The following is a 24,153-nucleotide window of genomic DNA, read 5'->3' on the forward strand; positions in this document are numbered from 1 at the left end:
AGGTCATCAGTCCCCTAGAACTTAGAACTACTTAAACCTAACTAACCTAAGGACGTCACACACATCCATGCACGAGGCAGGATTCGAACCTGCGACATTAGCAGTCACGCGGTTCTGGACTGAAGTGCCTAGAACCGCACGGCCACCGCGGCCGGCACGTAATTAACTAAGCTGACCAGGAAGAATCATGACATTTGATGCTATGGAAATTGCCAAAAGGGAATAAAGTGGATCGTCACGTATAATCAGTCACACAAAGGAAGGAGGAAACTCAGGTGCATCACACCTGACAAAACCCAATTGTTGCAGCAAAATCTGACCCAGGGATTCGTTACACTTAGGATAAGTAGCATCATGAGATTAGAGAGGAGTACAACAGACATGTACCTGTAAGGGAAGTCAGACTTACTCCGCGGAATAAGGGACATAATTCCAACAAAATTGGTTTACAGAAAATTGTAATCGTGGATAGAGGGATTCTTTATACTCAGCGAGCTGTTCGTGCGCTCTGATCGAAGGGATCGATAACCATAAAACATAGATTCTGAATCACGTGGTTGTCGGTGCCGCGCAAAGAATTACCGAACCCGTAAAACTAACCAGAAACCAAAAGACCCCGTTTAAATACAATAAAGTAAGATCTCTGAAGGTGATTAAGTGAAATAATAAAGAATACAATGTAGATTGCAAGGAAACAGTACGGCGGGCCATCGCTCATGATGCCTAAAAGTTCTCCATGTTAGAACAATTTCATTCTCGGTGCTTACGGACGGGTCGTCGTTTGATGAACGAAGTGATGTGTCGTGTGAACCAGACATTTACGGACACCGGTTGTTTAATATTGGCTTCCGTTATGAGTAAACACGAGACTGGATGGTGCAGTAGAACACCGATACTGATGGCGTGAAAAAATTAAATGCAAATAAGATGGCTGCAGGTGTCTTAATACAAATTTCATACTGAACAGCCAAAGTACTAGTAACCACCTACTACAATGATGGACATCCGAAGATTTAACTTGCAAGTATTCTGTTTTAGACGAATGTTATACTTTGATTTCTTCGAACTTACTTTCTGTTACTGGTCTGTAGTTTTGTCCCTAATCTTTTTATTCTACATGTTACTGAGGCTGCCAATCGTAACACTTGCAGTATGTGAATCGGTCTGATGTCTCCACAGTCAGCGGACAGAAGACCGGCACGCAAGAATTCTTTTATATGTTAACAGGGGAACGGTGACCGGCAGTTTAGCTGATTTTTTTCTCAAGCAATAAACATTTATGGTATCTTCAGAGAATAAGAAGAGGAACATACCAAATGCTGCGCTATTTATAAAGCTACTAGCTTAGCCTCCGCTGCTTCGCTCGCATAGACTGTATGGTCTGCACATTTTTTTTTCTTTAATCGAATTTTTGTGTTTTTTCGCAAATTGATAGTGCCGTGTGAACCAAAGATCTGCGGACATCGGCTATTTAATATTGTGTCCTATTATGACTAGACACGACATTAGAGTCCTCCTAGTTTACGTTGATCAAGGGGGCAAAGGATGTGTAATGGAACATCGGAACTTGCTGCATTAATAAATTAAATGCAAAAGAGACGGCTACAGATGTTTTAATTTACATTCAATACTAAACAGCCCAAGTCCCTGCAACTATCTACTGCAAGGATAGATATACACGCCAATCAAGGCAACAGGAGCATGGACTTTTCTGTTACCTGGAGTCAAAGATTTCTGTTAATAATGCTTTTTCCGTGGAAACTTTGATCCCCTAGCACACATTTTCTTATATTTGACCTAGAAGTGAAATACTAATTTTTTTAATGTAACGATATATTTTCTTAAACATTTTCTTCCCCTGTATCACCCCCCCTGGGGGTTGAATTTCCAAAAACATTGAGACACATTTTTTTAAAATTTCTAATAGCGGATCGAAATGCAAATTTTCATAATTTTAGCTTTGAAAATCCTTCCATAATGAAATAATCTCATAAAAATCTTCGTCTTTCCCTTAGGAGTGGAATTCGGAACAGTCCTTTCGTTTCCAAATTTCAATTTTATATCTTTATCAGTCCGGGCTGGATGACAATGCCCTGTTTCACACCGTAAGGGGTTGAATTTCCAAAAACTGTGAAACACTTATTTTTTTCATTTCTAATTGAGAAGCCAAATACCAGTTATCAAAAACTTAGGTTTAAAAATATTTTCACAATGAAATGCTTTCATTTCACTTTATGGGCTGAATTTCCAAAAAAATTTTTAATTTCTAACAGACGAGCAAAATACAAATTTTTATAGATTTAGAATCAAAAATGGTTTCATAATGAAATATTTCCATAAAAATTTTCATGCCCTATTTTATCCCTTTAGTGGCTGGGTTCCCAAAAACAGAGAAACACGTATTTTTATATTTCCAAGCGAGAAGCCAAATTCAAATTTTAATAGATTTAGCTTTAAAAAAGCTTTCATAATGAACCATAGTTATAAAAAAAATTCATCCCCTATTTCAATCCCTTAGGGCCTTAATTTCCAAAGACACTGAAATGCATTTTTTTTAAAATTTCGATCAGAAAAATCAGATGCCAATTTTCATAGATGTAGCTTTAAAAGCTAGAAGTTCTTTAATAATGATTTATTTTCAAAAGTAACTTTCATGCACTGTTGCACTCCATAGGGGTCAAACTTCCAAAAAGGCTGAAATGAATTCGAAAGTAAAGTTCTATGTACTGATTTGGCAGAAAATCCTCAAATTTTGGTCTTATGTCAAAGCGGTAGGTGGATCAAAACAAAATGTCTAGACACTCTTTGACCAAAATGGTACTGAAACAGAGGATGACACACTAAAGGCCGAAATACTAAATGTCTTTTTCCAAAGCTGTTTCACAGAGGAAGATTGCACTGTAGTTCCCTCTCTGGACTGTCGCACAGATGGCAAAATGGTAGATTCGAAATAGATGACAGAGGGATAGAAAAACAATTAAAATCGCTCAGAAGAGGAAAGGTCACTGGACCTGATCGGATACCAGTTCGATTTTACACAGAGTACGCGAAGGAACTTGCCCACCTTCTTGCAGCGGAGTACCGTAGGTCTCTAGAAGAGCGTAGCGTTCCAAAGGATTGGAAAAGGGCACAGATTATCCACGTTTTCGAGAAAGGACGTCGAACAGATGTGCAGAACTATAGACCTATATCTCTAACATCGATCAGTTGTAGAATTTTGGAACACGTATTACGTTAGAGTATAATGACTTTTCTGGAGACTAGAAATTTACTCAGTAGGAATCAGCACGGTTTTCGAAAAAGACATTCGTGTGAAACCCAGCTCCCGCTGTTCGTCCACGAGTCTCAGAGGGCCATAGACACGGGTTCCCAGGTAGATGCCGTGTTTCTTGAATTCCGCAAGGCGTTTGATGCACTTTCCCACAGTCGTTTAATGAACAAAGTAACAGCATACGGACTATCAGCCCAACTGTGTGATTGGATTGAAGAGTTTCTAGATATCAGAACGCAGCATGTCATTCTCAATGGAGAGAAGTCTTCCGAAGTAAGAGTGATTTCAGGTGTGCCGCAGGGGAGTGTCGTAGGACCGTTGATATTCACAATATACATAAATGACCTTGTGGATAACATCGGAAGTTCACTGAAGCTTTTTGCGGATTATGCTGTAGTATATCGAGAGGTTGTAACAATGGAAAATTGTACTGAAATGCAGGAGGATCTGAAACGAATTGGCGCATGGTACAGGGAATGGCAATTGAATCTCAATGTAGACAAGTGTAATGTGCTGCGAATACACAGAAAGAAAGATTATTTATCATTTAGCTACAATATAGCAGGTGGGCAACTGGAAGCAGTTAATTCCATAAATTGTCTGGCAGTAGGCATTAGGAGTGATTTAAAATCGAATTACCATATAAAATTAATCGTCGGTAAAGCAGATGCCAGACTGAAATTCATTGGAAATATCCTAAGGAAATGCTATCCGAAAACAAAGGAAGTAGGTTACAGTACACTTGTTCGCCCACTGCTTGAATACTGCTCACCGGTGTGGGATGCGTACCAGATAGGGTTGATAGAAGAGATAGAGAACATCCAACGGAGCGCAGCGCGCTTCGTTACATGATCGTTTAGTAATCGCGAAAGCGTTACGGCGATGATAGATAAACTCCAGTGGAATACTCTGCAGGAGAGACGCTCAGTAGCTCGGTATGGGCTTTTGTTAAGGTTTGGAGAACATTCCTTCGCCGAGGAGTCAAGCAGTATATTGCTCCCTCCTATTTATATCTCGCGAAGAGACCAAATCAGAGAGATTAGAGCCCACACAGAGGCATACCGACAATCTTTCTTTCCACGAACAATACGAGACTGGAATAGAAGGGAGGACCGAAAGAGGTACTCAAAGTGCCCTCCGCCACACACCGTCGGGTGGCTTGGGGAGTATGGATGCAGATGTAGAAGAAAATCGCATTTGTTTATATCCAACCAAGAAAATAAATATCAATTTTCGTAATCTAACCTTAAAATTTCCGTAACAGCGACATAATTTCAAAAAACTTGTCGTCCCCTATTTCAGCCCCTTAGGGATGGAATTTAAAAAAAAAAAAAAGTCCTCCTTAAACAACGCATATAGTAAGAGTACAAGACCTTCATACTTTGTAAATTTCAAGTTTCTATCCTTAAAGGTTTTGGTTGAGCGATGATGAGTCATTGAGTCAGTCAGCCGGTATATCGCCATTTTTATACAAAGTGAAATTATTGTTGCTTGTTTGACTATAGATTTTAGTACTGGTAGCTTCGTCAGTGAGACATAGTAGTGACAGAATCAGCACTGGTGAAGACACCGATGTCGACGGCTCAGCCACTGAAACTGGCTGCGATTTCACCGTGCCAGTGACGTCAGACGGCGCCGCACACGTGGGCGGCGGCGCCCTCGCTGCGGCGGTTACTGCACATTGAATAAACCAGGCCTACGCGCCTCCTCTCGGATTCATAAGCTGCTCGCCTGTCGCCCATATCCAGCAGGCGGGACTCTCACTCGACTTGTATCCCGAGACTGTCCACAACGGTCCCACGCAGGTGGTTCTACTTGTCCAATAATATGACTCTGCAGCATCGCTGTCACTGCAGACGGCCACTTAGTTCAGTTTGGGAAGCGTGGGAGACGGAATCGTCCCTCCTTTGATGAATGAAACAAGCGCTTTTGGTGTCTGCCGACATGCCTAGATGGCCGTCTCATCGATATTTCGTACTGTTTCCTTCAATTTTCTTATGTATTCATCGCGCAAGAAAGTGTTGTATTTATATTAATAACATACAAACGTGCATATTTATTGCGGTTTCTCGTAGTCAGTTTTAAGCCACGCCTATAAAAGGTGCATTTAAAACCTTCACGTTGGCCATACTAGGACTCTATAAATACCACGTTAAGAAGCATGTACCGGGTGATCAAAAAGTCAGTATAAATTTGAAAACTTATCACGGAATAATGTAGATAGAGAAGTAAAAATTGACACACATGCTTGGAATGACATGGGGTTTTATTAGAACCGAAAAAAACACCCCATATTGCTAGACGCGTGAAAGATCTCTTGCGCGCGTCGTTTGGTGACGATCGTGTGCTCAGCTGCCACTTTCGTCATGCTTCACCTCCCAGGTCCCCAGACCTCAGTACGTGCGATTATTGGCTTTGGGGTTACCTGAAGTCGCAAGTGTATCGTGATCGACCGACATCTCTAGGAATGCTGAAAGACATCATCCGACACCAGTGCCTCACCATAACTCCGGACATGCTATACAGTGCTGTTCACAACATTATTCCTCGACTACAGCTATTGTTGTGGAATGATGGTGGACATATTGAGCATTTCCTGTAAAGAACATCATCTTTGCTTTGTCTTACTTTGTTACGCTAATTATTGCTATTGTGATCAGATGAAGCGCCATCTGTCCGACATTTTTTGAACTTTTATATTTTTTTGGTTCCAATAAAATCCCATGTCATTCCAAGCATGTGTGTCAATTTGTACCTCTCTATCTACATTATTCCGTGATTTATTCAGTTTTCAAATTTATACTGACTTTTTGATCACCCGGGTTGTTACCCAGAGACCACAAAGTTGTTTTATTTTTTTAATTTTTTTGTTATTGATTTCCCGGTTCCTTGCCGGAATGGTCAGTGCGGGATGCGTGAGAACTAACCCACTATAGAACCACCACCACCTAGAGACAAGGTCGCGGCGCGAAATTCATAGCAGGTCGTGACGTCACTCCGAGCGCGCCACCATGTTGTTTCGAAGCGTTTGTTTATTTACACGTTTGTTGGATCGAGTGCTACATTCGTGCTTAAAACTAGCGATTACAGTGTTTACGTGTAGTGAAGGTGGTGGTGGTAGAACTCGGTTATTTTCTATCAAATTCCAGCGAAATGGGAGTGGGGCAGATGGATTCCCGATTGGGTATCTTTAGAAGGTATTTTCCAATTGCAGGCAAGTACGTTTTAGCCAACGGCCTTGCCGCTGTCGGGCTGGGCTAGCACTTGGATGGGAGACCATCCTGTCTGCCGAGCGCTGTTGGCAAGCGGGGTGCACCCAGTCCTTGTGAGGCAAACTGAGGAGCTACTTGACTGAGAAGTAGCGGCTCCGGTCTCGTAAAATGACATAGGGTCGGGAGAGCGGGGTGCTGACCACATGCCGCTCCATATCCGCATCCATTGATGCCTGTGGGCAGAGGATGACACGACGGGCTGTCGGTACCGTTGGGCCTTCCAAGGCGTCATCGGGTGATGTCTAGTTTTCAGTTTTAATTTTTAGCCAAGTACGTTTAGTCGATCGGGGACGTGGACCCATTTTTAATTTTTTCTGGGACAATATGAACGACTGGTGCAGGCTTCTGTTATCTGTTGGTATGTGTAACATAGCGAAGTCAGTGACTTATTCAACGTACACTAGCTGTTCAAAAGTGTCCGGCCACCTCTACGTAATGCGGAATTGACCACAGGCTGTCACGAGACACGGGCCCGTCAGTACAAAGGGAGACTGTGGGCGTTATGTTATATGTTCTTAGGCTTCCACGGCCTGTATTATTCAGAACAAAATAATGTTCGGTGTTGGGCAGCATCATTGTCAACTCCTAAAACAACTAAATTGCTGACGTTTCGACCGACTCCCTGCAGTCCTCTTCAGGGTGGCCCTGGAGAGGACTGCAACAAGTCCGTCAGTCGATGTGCCGGCAGTTTAGGTCTTTTAGTGGTTTAAAATGATGCGGCCTAATACCCAAAATTATTTTATTCGGAAGTATTATGTTGTGAGTAGAGATTCAGTAACACCAGTTGCGTGTGACCCGAGTAAGAAATCCGTCATGAACATTGTAACTCTTCTAAGGCCGTCCGTGTCGACTGTTAGTGATGTGACTGTGAAGTGGGAACGCTGAAGGAATACCCAAAGTTAAGCTAAGACCTTATATATTAACGGAGAGGGACCGCCAACATTGCGGAGGCTGTCTACAGAATTCGCTTGAAATTAACAATAGGAATCCATAGCTGCTGGCGTACGATGGTCGACCAGCCCTTTGTAAGCCAAATATTTGTATAGTCGATGCTAATCGTCCCTTGAGTTGGCGTAAATATTAACACCAATGGTCACTGGAAGTGTGGGAACGAATGATTTGGGGTGATGAATCGCTCTAAGCCCCGTGGCAATGAGATGGAAGCGTTTGGGTTTGGCGAATGCCTGGAGAATGTTGCCTGCCATTATGTTTAGAGCCAACATTGAGCGAGAGAGATGGCGCAGTGGTTAGCACACTGGACTCGCATTCGGGAGGACGATGGTTCAAAACCGCGTCCGGCCATCCTGATTTAGTTTTCCCGAGATTTCCTTAAATAGGTTTAGGCAAATGCCTGGTTCGTTTCTTTGAAAGGGCACAGCCGACTTCCTTTCCGAGCCTTCCCTAATCCAAATGGTTCTAATGGCTGTAAGCACAATGGTACTCAACAACGATCATCAGTTCCCTCTCCCAAATCAAGCAACCAGCCAACAATGAAGAATAGGCTACCATTCCTCCATACACATCCAGTTTTCAAGACGTTATCGAAGTGAACGGTGGACACACTTCATATTAATGTCCACTATTTGGTGTCGAAAAATTCTCTTACGCTAGTTCTGGTACGCTGGCTCCGTCTTTGTTCTCCTATTTATTCAGACCTTATATTGAAACCAGTCACCTAGAGATCCGAACCAATCCGCTCTCTAACTTGCTAGTCTCGTCATATACCATTCTCTTTGATGTTTATGTGCTGCATATCTGTCTTTTCACAGAAAACTTTCAGGCCAGGCTTTTTCATTTATGTCTCACAGAAATTGCAATATTGTCTCGGTTTTGAACCAATTATGTGAGATCTTCAGCAAGTGCTAAGCACTTAATTTCTAGTTTCCTTCTCTTTCTGACGTGCTACGTTATTTTCGTTCATTCTGCCTCCAGAACAGTTTCGCAGATTTTCATGAGTTGGTTCAAATGGTTCAAATGGCTCTGAGCACTATGGGACGTAACATCTGAGGTCATCAGTCCCCTAGAACTTAGAACTACTTAAACCTAACTAACCTAAGGACATCACACACGTCCATGCCCGAGGCAGGATTCGAACCTGCGACTGTAGTGGTCGCACGGTTCCAGACTGAGGCGCTTAGAACCACTCGGTCACAACGGCCGGCTTTCATGAGTTCCTCCAAGTCAATATTAGAGAGGTTTGGTGACAGTCTGTCTCGTGTGCTTATCTTTGTTTCTAAATAACTGGAAACTAGTCCGAGAAAATTTACTTTCGAAATGGTTTCTGCCAGTCTTTATTTAATAATTGCTTTCCTTTTCCAGTCAGTTCCGAAGTCCTGTTCCAGTCAATTAAATGCAAGGAAACTGTCCAGTCCGATATGTTGAAACCTCCCCTAATTTTTTTTATATAGGGAGAATACACAGAAAGGAAAAAAATGTCAAAATTTTAGCTACTAAGAGAGGCTACAAGTAATGTTTTTTTTAAATGCTGACATTTGCCAAATTCGTAGCTCGCTAGGGCGACTTTGGCAGACAGTGCATGACAGAGTGAACGCATATCGGGGTTAACGGCACATCGGTAAACAGATAACACTACACAACCCTATCGTAATTTATAAAGCCAGTTTCAGTTTCCGCTGATAGTTTCTCTGACACAATTTTTCATAATTACAATTCCGTCGAACCTGCAGCTCATTTAATATCGACAATTTACCTTTGAGGTACAGCTAAGTGTTCACAACGAAAATGAAGCATAAGACATAGTCACTTGTACAGTCGACGTATGCTCTGACACATTAATTTGTAACAGTGCCAGCGGTAAGTGTCAGTGGATTACTGTCGCCGCAGCTTTATCTCTGTCTTCAGGAACATTAATGTAAATGAGGACGAAAAACTAAAAATAAAGACTGTTTACTTCCAAAAGTCTTGTGACAGACGTAGCAAAATCTGGTTAAAACCGGAGAGGATAGTTTTCAATGATACATCCGAAACGTCTTCTTACCATCTGTAGAAAATAATTTATTGCTATTCTCGACCTCTTAGCCTGAGCATGACATCTCTGTCCTTAGGAGGACGGCGGAAACACTGTTAATATAATTCGATCTGGTACCAGTAGTGTGATTCAGCCTCTCGGAAAAAAAAGTCAACAGAAAAAAACATTTTCCAGAAAATTGTGAGACAGTATAATTTCCAATAGTTCTTTGTTATATCGGGCTTATCAGCGGAACAGTGTCGTTAAACACAAGCCTAATGGCCACGACCATTTCTTACTCTATCCCTGTTCTGTCTAAATAAAACTACTAATGACTGTGAAGTGCCTGAATGCATTACTTTTTCATTTATCGTGTGTAATAGGTGTAAGGACAATGTTTGTTTTTACTGTAAATGAGACACTTTGAATTTTTGTGACAACTAGAGGGAAATAACAAGCAACTGTTTCAGTGTTAGCAAAACATACATTAATCAAAAAGCACCGTAAGAATTGTTATCAAATGTTTAAGGCTAACAGATTAAAGTCCCGATTAATGGAAGTCGTCGATAATGTAACGTCATACACTGTCTTGATTTTGTTTCCTCTGCTAGTCACGTGTGTAACAATTACATTTGCAATATAGCTGTTGATATGAACTGCAAGTTATTCAATAAATTAGCGACGTGAGATATTTTTGCTGCAAAAATGGCTCTGAGTACTATGGGACTTAACATCTATGGTCATCAGTCCCCTAGAACTTAGAACTACTTAAACCTAACTAACCTAAGGACATCACACACATCCATACCCGAGGCAGGATTCGAACCTGCGACCGTAGCAGTCGCGCGGTTCCTGACTGAGCGCCTAGAACAGCTATTTTTGCTGCAGTTTAAGTGCTTAAAATTCACGTGTGTCCACTTTGAACTGGGCGCTACACAGCGCTACATCCTCTTCGCAGCTACATCTACTTATCGCCGATGTGCGCGCTAAGCAGGAAGAGCTGCACAGACTGCTGTTATAAGTTATTCTTCTTGGGACAGAAATGAGTATACAGTATGGAACCGCGCGACCGCTACGGTCGCAGGTTCGAATCCTGCCTCGGGCATGGATGTGTGTGTTGTCTTTAGGTTAGTTAGGTTTAAGTAGTTCTAAGTTCTAGGGGACTTACGACCTCAGCAGTTGAGTCCCATGGTGCTCAGAGCCATTTTTTGACACTACACTTCTTTCGGTGTATTCTTCCTGCGTTTCAGGGTAAGTTTGACTTGTCAGACTGGACCATTCCCTTGTGAGTTACACGCCTTTTTAAAGTCTACAAAAATTAGAAAATTTTTGTGATTCCTTGTTGTTGGTGTTTTTAAATGCTCTTAGGGTTATGCATGACCTCCGATTCCTGAAGGCGCCATGATATTTTCCATTCTCCGGTTTTTACTTCGTTTGAGTATAGTTTGTAATTGGAATTATAGAGACTACGTAGGAAACCTTATTTCAGTTACCATATTCCTGCAATGAGGTAACAGATTCTTTCTGTTGCATTCTCTTGCACTCTCCCACATTTCTGCAATAATTTGAAGCTGACTAATACATTTCATATAATTTTTTTTGGCTTTGAATATACTCTAGGTACCTGCAAGGAACGGTCATTATCAAAACTAACCCGCAATTCCGTGCATCAGTTGTATTACCTTTCTTATAAACAGAAGTTACTTTCCAGTTTCATCATTCCCTCATGTTGACATCAGATCCGAAATAACTTTTCAGTACCTTCCGTATCACACATTTTGTGTTTGATGCTTTGTCTCTTGTTCATATTTTCTTCTTTCTCCTCTGGCTGACCACCCTGATATCTCAATTACTCCATTTTGTATTGTCTCTCTATCATTTCTAGCTCATTTTCTGACAGTGAAGTTTTGCTGGCGTGACAAAAACATTTTTTAAAAGTTTTCTACGCGTATGCTCTCCAAGCCTCTACCGCTTTTCTTTTGTTCTACTACCCTCAACGCACACTATATTCCTCCTCACCCTCTGTCTTTCCCATCGTCTGCATTCCCACTTTCCGCTTCACCTCCTACACATCATCTCCATATTTTCCCCACCTAACAGACCCCTATATTTTTACTCCCACTCCTCACCCTCTATGGAACATAGTCTCTCCTTCCACAGCAATTCTCACACAGTGCAGGTCCTTCATATGTTAAGTCAAAGTGCAGTGCTCCAGTGCTTTTTCGTACAAGAACATTACCACAATGCAGTTACGATATTTTTTTGTTTTACATTCTATACAGTTTAGTCCGTTTAGCCGTCCATCACTTATCTTTCTAATTTAAAAGGAAAAGAGTCTTCATATTTTGTTTTCTCTCTCCTTTGTTACAGCCGCGCGGGATTGGCCGAGCGGTCTAACGCGCTGCATTCATGGACTGTGCGGCTGGTCCCGGCGGAGGTTCGAGTCCTCCCTCGGGCATGGGTGTGTGTGTTTGTCCTTAGGATAATTTATGTTAAGTGGTGTGTAAGCTTCGGGACTGATGACCTTAGCAGTTAAGTCCCATAAGATTTCACACACATTTGAACATTTCAACCTTTTTTACATCTTTGAGAATTCTCTTGGATGAAGACCGGAGTAAAGTATCGCTTGCAACCCACCCCACATCATATGGTGCCGGGGGTGGGGGTGGGGAGTGGGAGTGGATGAAATAAAAATAAAGAAGAAAAAGCCCTCCAAGCATTTTCTCCAGCACTTTCGTCCGTTTCACCAGTATTTCACGAACCGCACGATTCGTCTCTTGTTCGTTTTTAGCAGCGTTGTTGACGGAATCAAAAAAAGTGGGTTGACATATACATTCCTGACAACTAGCTGCGAAGCAGATAACGATCGCCGGCGTGACTGGCAGGAAGAGTTTCGACGAAAATTCCTTGTCGCCCACCTCCAGCGTTCAAAGCAGCCGGCACCCGTGCCGGTAATTGAGGTAATAACTGCCGGAATTGTCAGCCGCAGACGGCGTCACCGCGGGATTAAGTTAGCAGCGGCGCAAGGTCGCCCTCTCCCCGCGCCTCGCAGCGCCGTGCTTCGCGCCGCCGGGCCGCGCCGGCTCGATCCGCCGCGCGCGACTGACGTCGACAAATGAATATCGACAGCCGGCAGCTGTCATGTTTAGTTGTTAATGCCGCCGTTTGACGCGGGCGCGCTGCCGTCTGCTAATGAACTGGCCGTCACAGCCGCCCCATACCCCCACCACCGCCACCACACCTACCAACCCCTTCTCCCGTCGGTGCGGACGCCGAATGAAAATCAGTTCGCGCGAAAATCTTCCACCCTTCCGCGGTCGCCACTCTGGCAGACAACGCGCGCTCATTACGCGCGACGCCATTCGCCGGCGCCGCGTCGAATTAAATACCTGTTAGCAGTTTTCCGTGCGGGCCGCGCGGTTTGATGCGGCGTCACGCGGCCACCCCGGCTAATGAAAACAGCCGCTCGGGAAATTGTCGTCTGTCCGGTGGAGCTACCACCCCCTTCTCTCTGCCCCCCCCCCCCCGTCAACCTCCACCACCCCTTTTCCCCGTCGCGGCGTCAATAAATCAAGGCAGGTGAATGAAGGCCGATCCGTTTTTAGCGGCGGCTTGCGGCGTGGCGAGTTAATTGGCGGATTCCTCTCGTGCGCCTCGCGTTGCGGCTTGTAATTGCGGCCGAAATTTGATAGATTTGGCAGTGTCACCGTCAGGTTACACGGTGGCACAAAAGCGCAAAAAAGAAAGAAAAAAAGGAGAGAGAGAGAGAGAGGCGGACGGCCGCCGCTGTTAATTTCATTTGCGTTTCGCGGGCAGGCGAAACCGCGAAGCGGTCACGGCCGCGGGCGTCTTGTGTAAAATTACTCTCTGTGTCACTGATGTTGTGCGCACTGTTATCTGTCGTTAATCAAAGTCCTTTGTCTTCACCCGCACCCAGCACCTGACAACATAACGTGAGCATGGTTGTTCTACAACCGCAAAACACAGAAAAGCTGTTTCGTCCCGTCATAAAACAATACCCTTTTAGGTCTCATTTACTTTCCTATTTCTAATATCATTTATTGAACTGAAAGGTTGCCGTGATAGTACACACTGCATCTTACTATTAAGGTCATTTTATGGCTAAAGATGCTGTTCCATTACTAAGAGAAACTGTTAGCCGAATGAAAACACTCATTTATACATAGGCAACAAATAGTCATTTTCTCCAAATATTTTAGTGCTTTATTTTAAAAGCCCAGCCTTATGAATGTGTGACCAAAGTAAGCTTTGACTGCATTTTTCATTTCAGTTGCTGCATATTTAAAAACCTGCCACCTAGTTTGAAAAGAATGTCGCACATTTTACAATTTTACGTGTTACATTACATTGTTCCATATTTCTAACAAAATTGGTTTTCAGGAATAAAACAGGAGTAACAATAATGAGCTAATACCAGTATAAAATGAGCGTAATTTGAGGAAAAAGGAAGCAGAAACTATTTGTTTATTTAAAAAGAAGCTAATAGATGATAGGTGGGGTTTTTAGTGGAAATGGCCGAGCGGTTATAGGCGCTTCAGTCTGGAACCGCGAGACCACTACGGTCGCAGGTTCGAATCCTGCCTCGGCCATGGATGTGTGTGACGTCCTTAGGTTAGTTAGGTTCTAAGTTCTAGGGGACTGATGACCTCAGATGTTAAGTCCCATAGTGCTCAGAGCCATTTTTTTTAGTGGAAAAAGGTGTCCCATTACCTCACTGTTACAAGTAGGAGGGCATCGAAACAACTTCCAGCCAGTTCCAGATGGAACATCAGTTTGCTTAGATCTAAGTACAAACTGTTTTGAATTATGTTACTTACAATTTTTCATTATATATAACAAATTAGTATACTATTCAAATATTAATTTTACTGTTACTTTCATTGAAGGGCAGGTGCTCTGCTGCCTCTCGGCCAATAAATTATTCCTAAACTGAATCAGTGAGCTGGTCCGAGTATTTCTCACATTCGCGACATTGTCCATTAATTGTCTAAGTAGGAGGCTTTCTTTTTCTTTCTGTCTTTTGCTGCTGCCTGTATCCCGCAATGTGATCAGGGTCGGCAGGGTTAAGTACGGAATTGGCATGGTTAATTTGAAGGGGTGGCCGGATGCCCTTCCTGCCGCCAACCCATGCCCACCAGGATGGAAGTAGTGTACCACAGCTGTCTGCGTCTATCGTAAATTGTGAAAATAGTGTGAATCTGTTTCAAATGTCTGCGAGCCGTGTAACTGACGCGGGACGTGGGGCCAGCTCAGTATTCACCTAGGAGGATGTGGAAAACCGCCTAAAAATCACATCCAGGCTGGCCAGCACACCGGCCGTCGTCGTCAATCCGCCGGGCGGATTCGATCTGGGGCTGGCGCGCCTTGCCGAGTCCAGGAAGCAGCGCGTTAGCGCTCTCGGCTTTCCTAGCGGGTTGTCTATGTAGGAGGCCAACAGCTACAAATCTGCAATTTCAAACATAAAAACTCTCCTAATCTTCTCAATATTGACACTGTCGTTCAGATCAGGCCTGTTTGCAACTACAAGGTCCATTTCCATTTCGTATGATTTGTCCAACTAGTTACTCAAGATAATCTTCGGAATATGTGGTCGGAACTAATTCACACACGGGTGTGTCTGTCTATTCCACCGACATTAATACATAAACGTCGCAGTTGTTGCACCACGAAGTTCCCAATCCGGCTCAACAACCTGCAGCCAGATGAAAGAGAAACTTACCTTCCAAATTCCGCTGCCAGAAGTGGAAAGTGCTGATCCGGCGTGGGAAAAGCTTTGTGCTCTGGCACTGTGGCAAGCGTGGTTAACATACCCCGAGCCCTGACGCTTGCTGCCTGGACTCCATAAGTGACTGGAAGTGGCGCCTTTTCATAGTGACACAAGATGAGCAAGGATAAATACTAGCGTCCCGTACCTGACCAGCAACAGGAAACGCAATTGACTTGGCCACTGGATGAAAAGAGTTTGTTTACTCTTGGATGCTGTGGCAGGAGCAGTGAATGAAAGAAGAAGAAGAGGACCCAAAAGATATGAGATGGTGGATATTATAAAGGTAAAAAACAACTATGAGAAAACGAAGTGGGTAGAAAATGACGAGACTGCATGGAGTGGTAAACGTGAAAACCTACCCTGTGACAGAGTGCTGATGGTGATGATGATGATGGTGGTGGTAATGATGATGATGGATACCTAGTACGAGGGGCATTCAATATGTAATGCAACACATTTTTACAAAAGACAACGCCACCATGTTGAATAATGCTTTTCGTGCAGCCACATAACGTCGTGATACGACTCAAACTGTGCGCAATAGGCTGCATGATACGCAACTTCACTCCTGACGTCCATGGCGAGGTCCATCTTTGCAACCACGACACCATGCAGCGCGGTACAGATGGGCCCAACAACATGCCAAATGCATCGCTCAGAATTGGCATCACATTCTCTTCACCGATGAGTGTCGCATATGCCTTCAACCAGAAAATCGTCGGAGACGTGTTTGGAGGCAACTCGGTCAGGCTGAACGCCTTAGACACACTGTCCAGCGAGTGCAGCAAGGTGGAGGTTCCCTGCTGTTTTGGGGTGGCATTATGTGGGGCCGACTTACGCCGCTGGTGGTCATGGAAGGTCCCGTAACGGCTGTACGATACGTGACCGACCGATAGCGCAACCATATCGACAGCATACTGGCGACACATTCGTCTTCATGGACGACAATTCGTACCCCCTTCATGCACATCTTGTGAATAACTTCCTTCAGGATAACGACACCGCTCGACTAGAGTGGCCACCACGTTTTGCAGACCTGAACCCTGTCGAACATGCCTGGGATAGATTGAAAAGGGTTGTTTATGGACGACGTGACCCACCAACCACTCTGAGGGATCTAGGCTGAATCATCGTTTAGGAGTGGGACAGTGTTCAAAAACAGTGCCTTGATGAGCTGGTGGATAGTACGCCACGACGAATATAGGAATGCATCAGTGGAAGAGGACGTGCTACTGGGTATTAGAGGTACCGGTGTGTACAGCAATCTGGACCACCACATCTGAAGGTCTCTCACTCTATGGTGGTACAACATGCAAAGTGTGGTTTTCATGAGCAATAAAAAGGGCGGAAATGATGTTTATGTTTATCTCTCTTCCATTTCTGTGCAGGTTCCGGAAATCTCGCAACTGAGGTGATGAAACACTATTTTTGATGTGTGTAGTTGTAGCCTGAAGAATACTGAAAATGTTTTAGAGAAGGTTAAGCCGCGAGAGAGTTTGTAATCTGCTTACAACAGCTGGTTTAGGAAAAATAGCCTGAATTCTGTACCCAAGGAGAAAAGGTGTTTCCATTTTCCGTAAAGGTGAAAAGAAAACTGCTGCAAAACGCCTGAATGAATTTCTGAAATATGTATGACTTTTACTGTGGTGTCACCGCCAGACACCACACTTGCTAGGTGGTAGCCTTTAAATCGGCCGCGGTCCATTAGTATACGTCGGACCCGCGTGTCGCCACTGTCAGTGATAGCAGACCGAGCGCCACCACACGGCAGGTCTAGAGAGACTTACTAGCACTCGCCCCAGTTGTACAGCTGACTTTGCTAGCGAAGCCACACTGACAAATACGCTCTCATTTGCCGAGACGATAGTTAGCATAGCCTTCAGCTAAGTCATTGGCTACGACCTAGCAAGGTTCAAAAATGGCTCTGAGCACTATGGGACTCAACTGCTGAGGCCATTAGTCCCCTAGAACTTAGAACTAGTTAAACCTAACTAACCTAAGGACATCACACACATCCATGCCCGAGGCAGGATTCGAACCTGCGACCGTAGCGGCCTTGCGGTTCCAGACTGCAGCGCCTTTAACCGCACGGCCACCTAGCAAGGCGCCATAACTTTGATAATATTGTGAAGCATGTATCATCAAGAGCGATGTTCTACAAATGTGGATTAAAGTTAAGTATTACAGCAACTGCGTCCATTTTCTAAGTTCTCATTTCCTTTTAACTGTTCCAGACTTCACGCCAATCTGCGTGAGCTTAACGCGTGCCTTTCGGCTTCCTCTCGTTGTGACTTGGCTGTCTTGCGAAGTCACAACACTTACGACCTTCTGGCATTATTACAAACTGAAGATGCCGAATATACTATTGAAGACTATAACGTCAGTATTGGCGTAATTAATTCCATTATTGCATAAGACCTGCAAGATGATTTACGAGACGTCGCATCTTGATACTCTTGAACCGCATTAATTTGTTCTTGAAAGTTGATACCAGAGTTTCGAAACACATGGTGTCTGAAACTTAAATGTAGACTTGTTTCACTTCACTGTAAGACATGAACCAGGGCTTGCACAGAAACCAGAATTTGAGATTGTCCAAGGTGGAACAAAATTATTTAAGAGAAAAAGTATTTTTTGTAACAATACTGATATATATCATTTCACCGATTCCATTTTATAACCATGAAAACAAATCAAAACGCTTATGATGAAGATAACCAGAGCACAATCGAAAGAAAATAAAGGCTCATTCATCGATCTGTGAAATACGTTGCATCTGAAAAGAGAGCGTATACTAATATTTTATATTGGGCGTATAAGTTTTTGAGATGTTAGCTAGGACCTTAAAAAATAGGCTGGTAGACATAATCATTTCACGAATAAAGTTATCCTCGTTGTGTTGGATGAACGCCTGATATTTCATTTGGTAAGTGAGATGACATAAACGTCGTACGTTTCGCAACAGTGAAAGGAAGACTAATGCTCAAAACTCTCTCGGGTCGTTGCCTAGTAATAGCCGTTTCTTGTAAGTTGCTACCACATTTCGCAGCTAACGTGTAAGTGCCCTGGAAGTGACGACTTCGTCCCTGCCAGTAGTGGCCTAAGTTTCATCGAGTGCGGTTTCCCAGAATCGAAACCTGGAGTCTGCGCCTATGCCTACCGTCGGAAAGTGCTGAGCATCAAAGTATGCCACCGCAGCGGCGGTCGTACAATCTGTAAGTACGCTCAACAGCGACGTAGGAGAAGATGTTATAAGAGAGGTTATGACGCAGTAGTCTTTGGGCCTAAAAACTAAGAACCCAGCATATCAAGGAATAGCGATGAGAGGAAAGGACATGGCACTTCTATGCAAAGAGAATAATTACACTAAAATTGCCGCGGTTTATCATTGTCCCCTAGACATTACATGATCCTCAAGAGGGTGGCAATGCATACTGCGCAACGTGTACCGATGATTAACTCGAGTTCACGTAGGCCGGCAACTCACATCCTGATCACTTCGCAGTCAGACTCAGTTTCGACCTCGATAGACACAATATTTTTGTTGACTGCAATGAACATTCCCCCTCGTGTAGCATATAACCTGGCTTTCATGTACATTAAGTGCCTCGTTAAATATTTCGATGTTTTCTGCTTCGGTTTCCGTCCAGCTCTCGGTTCTGAATATGATTTGAGGGCAAAAGCTTTCCTGGAGGGTGGTAAAGTCAGGAAACTTGTTACAAAGGCTTCGGCAGTTTACTCTCAAAATCTGAGTGTTCGAAGTACAGTTCCTTTGCGTATGGGATTATTTAGCTCTCTGTGTATCGAATGGCGAGTGCTCATGAGAGGATATCAAACTATCGTTTAGCCTCAAAAACCAGTTTTGCACTGCCCAAGTACTTTACTATCCTAGTATCTGCTTCCTTTGTGTAGTACACTCATGAACTATCAAGGGAAGTCCTACAATTCTCCACCGCGTTAATCAGATCCAGAAATCTTCAGCCAAGACCGTCACAGAATCGACAGAGCCTCTGGCTGAGACCCTCCATTGAGGCTCAAACAAAAGGACTCGGATTAATTCTGGGAAAGAGACTATCAATTTTCAGCTCTGCTTACACCCTGTGAGCGAAGCCAGCAGACTTCATTTCTGCGAGCCACTCGCACAAAGCAATCCTCAAAAACTGAGGATTGCTTCAGAACCCAAGGGACAGGCGTCCTTGGTACCGACGTGAGCCACGACTTGAAGATGATTGCGTCCTATACCCTCGCTAGCCTCTGGCAGTGCCTCCACCACATCTCGGTTGAGGCCCACCGGCAGACATACCGAGCACGCATTCGACTTCTTTCTAGACCTGGATAATATTTTCTGAAGTGACTCCATAACAAGCTTAACATTTGACCTTCTGATAATTAGCAAACCCCTCCCCACATGTGCCTGCTTGGATCTTGCTGAAGGAGCAACCACGGTGAATGGACGAAGCCAGAAGATCAGTTCCCGCACTGAATTTCGACGATTACGCTGTGAGGCCCCTCTACAGTAGAGCCCATGGGTTTTTATCAGTGGCATCCGAGGTGCCTCATGTGATGTACCAGTTTCTCTGCCACCACTACACCCCAAGGCAGTAGGGCTACAAATTTCCATCCTCAGCAGTCATTACTCTACCAAGTTAGCAACTGCTGCATGTTCTAACACATGTAGCACTAGTTTCTTCTCCCTTAGATTAAGGCTTCCCATATACTTATTTTCTCTTCAGTTTTCCTATGAAACTTTTAATTTCTTAATCTCAGTCCTAATTCGTTTCAGTGCACATGTGTCTCTATCACTGTGGTTGAACATTCGATCCTCCCGTCTTTAAGTGATGTGTTCTTCTACTTTTATGTGGTACGTCTTGGATGTAGACTTAGCATATGCCGTCTTTTGCATCTATGGCATCATGGCAGCTGAATGACTATTGTGATTCTTGTTCTCAAGAAAAAATAAGTTTTTAATCTTGTTTCATATGTTAGTTACTTGTTTTTCATTATACATACTTTCTCCAAGATTCAAAAAAAGAATCATATTGAAGATAAAGTGTATTAAAATTTTTCACACTAGAAAATAGTATGTTTCTGAATGTAATTGTGCCTGTAGGCGTTATTTTTTATGACAAAAGTTGAAAAAGTATATCAAGTCATATTTCGTGTTTGTTTTAGCTTTTTATTCTTTATATGTTGTCTTGTGCTGTTATCTGATAATTATGTTTAAGAAAGAGTAAAAATTTAACACCTAACTGATACATACTTCAGAAAATTGTGCTGTTTTTTATATATCAGCTTCAAGTTGAATTTAAATCTAGTAAATTCTTTGAAACTTGTGTTTGTGTGTGTGTGTTTGTGTGTTTGTGTGTGTGTGTTTGTGTGTTTGTGTTTGTGTGTTTGTGTTTGTGTGTTTGTGTGTGTGTTTGTGTTTGTGTGTGTGTTTGTGTGTTTGTGTGTGTGTGTGTGTGTGTGTGTGTTTGTGTGTGTGTGTGTGTGTGTGTGTGTGTGTTTGTGTGTGTGTTTGTGTGTGTGTGTGTGTGTTTGTGTGTGTTTGTGTGTGTTTGTGTGTGTGTGTGTGTGTGTGTGTGTGTGTATTGAAACATAGACTATTCTCATACGAAATGGTAAAATAAGCCCCATGAATGAAAAGTTTAGTGAATGCGACAGATTGGTTTTAATGTGTTTTAGATTTCCGTTTATAGTGTCCAGCTGTGCTATGAGGCAGTTGCCAGTGTAGTATACGCAAAAATTCAGAATGCTAAACATTGTTAACCAGGTGAAAGACTAATTTCCTTGCCCACATGTTACTGTGGCAGTTCGGTGAAGCTCTTAAACCACAAATCTCATGTCACCGTCCAGCAACATTTCATACGTAGCCTTACGTTACTTAGTTGCAAAAATCTAACCAGTACGAGTAGAGAATGAGATTCTCACTCTGCAGCGGAGTGTGCGCTGATGTAAAACTTCCTGGCAGATTAAAACTGTGTGCCGGGTGGAGACTAGAACTCAGGACCTTCGTCTTTCGCGGGCAAGTTCTCTATCAACTGAGCTACCCAAGCACGATTCACGACCCGTCCTCACAGCTTTAATTCCGCCAGTACCATGTCTCCTACCTTCCAAACTTCACAGAAACTCTTCTGCAAACCTTGCAGAACTAGCACTCCTGGAAAAAGGATACTGCGGAGACATGGCTTTGCCATAGCCTGGGGGATGTTTCCAGAATGAGATTTTCACGCTGCAGAGATCCCTTACTTCTTCCACATGCATGTACAAACCAACCATTTGCCTTTACAGTCTCACTGGCTTATCACAACATCTCACTCGCTTGTCCAATACACGCAGTAGGTGCCCCTATCAACATGTTATCGACAGAGTAGCAAGAGGAGATTTATGTGCTGTCCAAGAGTCTAGAATAGCAAGAACTCATATCAACAATATCATCTCATGAATAAATCACTGTTTCAGCACAGCTATATTACTTTTAGAAGACTGAAGAGCGGTAGCTTGGCCGCTCCAACCAGTCATCTGTAAGGCAGGAGTGTAAGTTATCAATAATTTCAGTAGCCACAGAATCTACAGTTCTTCAACTGGTGATGCAGCCGTATACCTTTCGGCTGTCTTCCGATTCAACAGAAAAACTAGACCTACAGTACTCGCAACCGTCGTTTTAAACACGAGAGCATCTCCTCTGTGCTTACAACTTCAGAATGCACAAGAGTCAGAGACGTTCGTGATGTTCGGTGGCAAAGAGCTTTGTATATGTATTTGTGGTTGAACGCTCGTTCCATTCTGAGATACCTATGTATGAACAGGAGTTGCACTGTAGCAACGTCTGTGTGAGTTGATCAAAGAAAGTGCCTGAGTCCATACTTCGTCAAGCCTGAAACTGAGTCTTTGTATAAATGAATTTTTACAGCTTCCTTCATCACCGAGTCTGTCAGTCCACTCGACCCGAAAACTAGATGGACTTAAGTCAGTCTCCGTAGCTAAGTACTCAGAGTATCTGACTACTATGCTGGAACCCATGTTCAATACCCAGCACCACTAGGGATGTTTCTTTGTGGAAGAACTGAAATGGAGTTCAGGTAGCCTCGTGGCGCCAGTTACGGAGTTACTGGAAGAAGAAGCAGCGGCTGTAAGGTGTGTGAAACAAAATGCCCAGGATATGTCATGCAACTCCATACCTCACCCAGACGACGCCACTGGCGAGGATGACACGGCGGTCGGTCGTTACTGAATTTGTCCGACAAAGCCTGTAGCCGAAGCAGATTAAAAGACTGAAATATCAGTTGAAGAAATGGAGTTCATGTGGTTGCTCTGCAGAAATCTAATGGATAAGTCATTATGATGAGGTCGTACTATAAACGCAATGGCGCCCTAGACCACCACTTCGAGGACGAGCCGTATGGCAGACTGCAGTCAGATTGATATAATACGGCTGTCTGGGACGTCTCTAGTTCAAAGCGGGACTCGTCACTGAAGACAGTCCGACTCTACTGAGTTTGATTCTAGGCTAAGGCCTGTATGGAGACTCCCCAGACGGCGATGAAACGCCAACCTAACTGCCGCCGGCCATACAGGCGGGGAACCATGAGTGATGATGGTCTGGGGTGCCATTTCTTCTCATAGCAAGATCTCTTCGGATGTCATCTGCGGCAACCATACACCACAGCGGCACGTAGACGATATTCTGTGCCCAGTTTTGTTCCCCTTTATGGCAAGCAATCCTGGGCTTACATTTAAACAAGATAATGCTCCTCCCTTCGCCCCCGTATATGGCAAGAGTTTTTACTGCTTGTCGTCGTATTTGACAGACCTCAAATTGGCCAGCAAGGTCGCTGGATGTCTTCCCAGTTGAGAGCGTTTGGGGCATTATGGATAGAGCCCTCGAACCAGCTCGGAATTCTGTCGATCTAATGAACCAACTGGACAAAATCTGGCACTTTATCAATCAGGAGAACATCGAACAACTCTCTCAACCAATACCAAGTCTATTTATTGGTTGCATAGGGGGCAGAGCCGGAAGAACGTGTTATTGGCTTGGTAGGGTTGTGAAGCTGTTTTCCTTGAAACCAGTTTTTCTGAAAAAAAAAGAGCACTCCGTCTTCCGGCCAAGAGTGGCCTACCGGGACCATCCGAACGCCGTGTCATCCTCAGTGGAGGATGAGGATAGGAGGGGCGTGGGGTCAGCACACCGCTCTCCCGGTCGTTATGATGGTATTCTTGACCGAAGCCATTACTATTCGGTCTAGTAGCTCCTCAAGTGGCAGCACGAGGCTGAGAGCACTCCGAAGAATGGCAACAGCGCATGGCGGCCTGGATGGTCACCCATCCAAGTAGTTTTTCTAGAACTGTCATCAACTGTTTGTCTGTACATCTCTTTTCTCTGTCTTAAAATGTGTTAAGATAAAAATGCAAGACGATATTTTAGTTTTCCGTTAACGGAAATTATGGTCATGCTACTCTTGTCGATAGAGCACTTGACTGCTACCGTGGAGATCTCAGCTGCAGTCCCAGATAGAAGCGGGGATTTTTCCCCGTTCCATATGCAGTCTACCTGCTATCACATGCATGCTGGAGATTTTTCCCGGGATCAAATGGTGACTGGGGCGATGTGACGTCCACCCACAGCCTCCTAGAGCTGTGATGACTTAGTCATACCAACAGCAAAGCAAGGTCAGGAGCTTGTGTGACAACTTTGAGAGGTGGCATGAGCCCCCTCTCATATTTCTATCTTACGATTCTCCTCTCTAATTGCATGCGGTGGAAAGTTGCTATTCCTTCACACGCGGACTTCCCACGCAGCGTCTCTCGTCATCCGGGTGGTCCGGTGACAGGCGGGCTCTGTTGAACTGGA

This window comes from Schistocerca nitens, chromosome 1 (assembly GCF_023898315.1).
Source record: "Schistocerca nitens isolate TAMUIC-IGC-003100 chromosome 1, iqSchNite1.1, whole genome shotgun sequence".
NCBI lineage: Eukaryota > Metazoa > Arthropoda > Insecta > Orthoptera > Acrididae > Schistocerca > Schistocerca nitens.